Genomic DNA, 5,046 nt, shown 5'->3' with positions numbered 1-5,046 from the left:
AAACCCTAAACCCTAAACCCTATATCCTAAACCCTAAACCCTAAACCCTATACCCTAAACCCTAAACCCTAAACCATAAACCCTATACCCTAAACCCTAAACCCTAAACCCTAAATCCTAAACCTAAACCCTAAACCCTAAATCCTAAACCCTATAAACTAAACCATAAACTCTAAACCCTATACCCTAAACCCTAAACCCTAAACCCTATACCCTATACCCTAAACCTTATAACCTAAACCTATACCCTAAACCCTAAACCCTAAACCCTAAACCCTAAACCTAAACCCTAAACCCTAAACCCTAAACCCTATACCCTATACCCTAAACCTAAACCCTAAACCCTAAACCCTAAACCCTAAACCCTATACCCTATACCCTATACCCTATACCCTAAACCCTAAACCCTATACCCTAAACCCTAAACTCTAAACCCTAAACCCTAAACCCACAATGCTAAACCCATTTAAATTTGAATTTCATTTGAATTTGAATTTGAATTTGTATTTGAATTTCATTTGAATTTGAATTTAGTTTGAATTTCATTTGAATTTAAATTTGAATTTGAATTTTCATTTGAATTTTATTTCAATTTCACTTGAATTTAATTTCATTTGAATTTGAATTTTATTTGATTTTGAATTTCATTAGAATTTGAATTTTATTTGAAAAATTGAAATTTAAGTGAATTTCGAATTCAAATGAAATTCAAATTAAAATTAATTTTCAATTCAAATAAAATTCCAATGAAATTCAAATTCAAATGAAATTCAAATTCAAATGAAATTCAAATTCAAATTTAAATGAAATTCAAATCTAAATAAAATTCAAATTCAAATGAAATTCTAATTCAAATTCAAATTAAATTCAAATGAAATTCTAATTCAAATGAAATTCAAATGAAATTCAAATTAAAATGAAATTCAAATTCGAATGAAATTCAAATGAAAATGAAAATTCAAATAAAATTCAAATTCAAATGAAATGCAAATTCAAATGAAATTCAAATTCAAATTCAAATTCAAATGAAATTCAAATTGGAATGAACTTCAAATTCAAATGAAATTCAAATTCAAATGAAATGAAATTCAAATGAAAATCAAATTCAAATTCAAATGAAATTCAAATTCAAATGAAATTCAAGTTCAAATGAAATTCAAATTCAAATGAAATTNTTCAAATGAAATTCAAATTCAAATGAAATTCAAATTCAAATGAAATGAAATTCAAATTCAAATGAAATTCAATTTAAATTCAAATGAAATTCAAATTCAAACTCAAATTCAAAAGAAATTCAAATTCAAATTAAAATGAAATTCAAATAATATGATAATCAAATCAAATTCAAATTCAAATTGAACCCTACACAACCAAACCCAACCCAACCAAATCCCACCCAACCCAATTGCACCCATCCCAATCGAACCCAACCGAACCTAACCACCCTGAACCGAACCCAACGAAATCATCCTGACAAAGCTGAATCGAACCCAACCAAACCCAACCCAACCACAACCAACCAAATCCAACCGAAACCAACTAAACCAACCAAACCCAATTGAACTCAACGCAACCCAACCCAACCAACCCAATTGAACCCAAGCCAAGCCAACCAAACCCAACTAACCTAACCCAACCTAACCGAACACAACCAAAGCAAACCAAACCAACCCCAACCGGATCGAACCAAATGTAATCGAAAATAACTGAACCCAACTGAACCAAACTAATCAATTCGAAATGAGACGAACCAACAAACACAAACACAACTTAACCAACTTAACCACATACACACACATAGCAACAAACACAAACACATACACACACACCCCCACAAACATAGACACACACACACAAACACACACACACACACCCACCCACCCACATACACACAAACTTATACCCCCACACACATATCACCCACAAAAACACACGCATACACACGAAACACATAAACACACGCACACACACACACAGACACTCATACATACACAAACACACGTAACTGTACAAACACAGGCACATACGTACTCACACACACATGAACGCGCACACACACACATAAACACCCACACCCACCAATACAAACACATATATTACACACACACACACACATAAACTTATACCCACACTCTCATTCACCCATACAATATATCACCCACATAAACACAAACACAAGCACACACACAAAAACACATAGACACACACACACACAAACATGAAAACACACACTCACACACAAATAATACACAGATGCACACAAACATACACATGCACACACACACACACACACACTTACACATACAAATAAAAAAATAAACACATACATACAAACACAAATAAAAAAACATACACTCACTCACACGCAAACAAACAAACACACACACAAACACACACACATACCACACACACACTCTCTCTCACAAACACATGTATTAAACACGTAAACAAACACACACACACACACATTATGCACACAAAGACACTCACACACAAACACTCCTAAACACACACACTCACAAACAAAAAAAAAAAACACACTTACACAAACGCCCCCTCCACACACACAAACCCATCCATACACACACACACACACGCATAGATACACGCACACATACACCTTAACACACACATATATTACATACATAAACACACATAATACACACACACACAAACACATACACAAACACACATAACTATATAAACATAGACACAAACACACTCAAACACACACACACACATATTACCCACACAAACACACACACGCTCACACACAACGGTTTTTAAGGGATTACAATGGTTTTTCAAGGGTTTATAAGTGTTTTTAGGTATTTTTAGTGGCTTTTATGGGTTTATAGTGGTTTTTGAAGGGTTTATAAGAGTTTTTATGGGCTTTTAAGGGTTTATAGTAGTTTTTGAGGGGCTTATAAGTGTTTTTAGGGGTTTTTAACGGTTTATAGTGGTTTTTGAGGGGTTTATTGGTGTTTTCAGGGTTTTTAGTGGTTCTTAAGGGTTTATAATGAATTTGTAGGGGTTTATAAGTGTTTTTAGGGGTTTTTCATGGTTTTTAAGGGTTTATAGTGGGTTTTGAGGGGTTTATAAGTGTTTTTATGGGGTTTTAAGGGTTTATACTGGTTTTTGAGGGGTTTATAGGCTTTTTAAGGGGTTTTTGGTGGTTTTCAATTGTTTATAGTGATTTTTGAGGGGTTTATAAGTGTTTTTAGGGATTTTTAATGGTTTTTAAAGGATTATAATGGTTTTTGAGTATTTATAAGTGTTTTTAGGATTTTTAGTGGCTTTTAAGGGTTTATAGTGGTTTTTGAAGGGTTTATAAATGTTTTTAGGGGTTTATAGTGGTTTTTAATGGGTTTNAGTGGTTTTTGAAGGGTTTATAAATGTTTTTAGGGGTTTATAGTGGTTTTTAATGGGTTTATAAGTGTTTTTAGTGCTTTTTAAGGGTTTATAATGGCTTTTGAGGGGTTCATAAGTATTTTTATTTATTTTTAATGGTTTTTAAGGGATTACAATGGTTTTTCAAGGGTTAATAAGTGTTTTTAGGTTTTTTTAGTGGCTTTTATGGGTTTATAGTGGTTTTTGAAGGGTTTATAAGTGTTTTTAGGGGCTTTTAAGGGTCTATAGTGGCTTTTGAGGGGCTTCTAAGTGTTTTTAGGGGTTTTTAACGGTTTATAGTGGTTTTTGAGGGGTTTATTGGTGTTTTTAGGAATTTTAGTGGTTCTTAAGGGTTTACAATGAATTTTTAGGGGTTTATAAGTGTTTTTAGGGGTTCTTCATTGTTTTTAAGGGTTTATAGTGGCGTTTGAGGGGTTCAGAAGTGTTTTTATGGATTCTTAATTGTTTTTAAGGGATTACAATGGTTTTTCAAGGGTTAATAAGTGTTTTTAGTTTTTTTAGTGGCTTTTATGGATTTATAGTGGTTTTTGAAGGGTTTATAAGTGTTTTTAGGGGCTTTTAAGGGTCTATAGTGGTTTTTGAGGGGCTTATAAGTGTTTTTAGGGGTTTTTAACGGTTTATAGTGGTTTTTGAGGGGTTTATTGGTGTTTTTAGGGTTTTTAGTGGTTCTTAAGGGTTTATAATGAATTTTTAGGGGTTTATAAGTGTTTTTGAGGGTTTTTCTTGGTTTTTAAGGGTTTATAGTGAGTTTTGAGGGGTTTATAAGTGTTTTTATGGGTTTTTAAGGGTTTATAGTGGTTTTTGAGGGGCTTATAAGTGTTTTTAGGGGTTTTTAATGGTTTATAGTTGTTTTTGAGGGGTTTAATGGTGTTTTTAGGGTTTATAGCGGTTCTTAAGGGTTTATAATGAATTTGTAGGGGTTTATAATTGTTTTTAGGGGTTCTTGATGGTTTTTAAGGGTTTATAGTGGGTTTTGAGGGGTTTATCAGTGTTTTTATGGGTTTTTAGTGGTTTTTAAGGGTTTATACTGGTTTTTGAGGGGTGTATAGGCTTTTTAAGGGGTTTTTGGTGGTTTGTAATTGTTTATAGTGATTTTTGAGGGGTTTATAAGTGTTTTTAGGTTTTTTTAGTGGCTTTTATGGGTTTATACTGGTTTTTGAAGGGTTTATAAGTGTTTTTATGGACTTTTAAGGGTTTATTGTGGTTTTTCAGGGGCTTATAAGTGTTTTTAGGGGTTTTTAACGGTTTATAGTGGTTTTTGAGGGGTTTAGTGGTGTTTTTAGGGATTTTAGTGGTTCTTAAGGGTTTGCAATGAATTTTTAGGGGTTTATAAGTGTTTTTAGGGGTTCTTCATGGTTTTTAAGGGTTTATAGTGGGTTTTGAGGGGTTTATAAGTGTTTTTATGGGTTTTTAAGGGTTTATACTGGTTTTTGAGGGGTTTATAGGCTTTTAAAGGGGTTTTTGGTGGTTTGTAATTGTTTATAGTAATTTTTGAGGGGTTTATAAGTGTTTTTAGGGATTTTTAATGGTTTTTTAAGGATTATAATGGTTTTTGAGTGTTTATAAGTGTTTTTAGGATTTTTAGTGGCTTTTAAGGGTTTAAAGTGGTTTTTGAAGGGTTTATAAATGTTTTTA

This window comes from Vigna radiata, chromosome 10 (genome assembly GCF_000741045.1).
Source record: "Vigna radiata var. radiata cultivar VC1973A chromosome 10, Vradiata_ver6, whole genome shotgun sequence".
NCBI lineage: Eukaryota > Viridiplantae > Streptophyta > Magnoliopsida > Fabales > Fabaceae > Vigna > Vigna radiata.
This window is presented reverse-complemented; position numbering follows the sequence as displayed.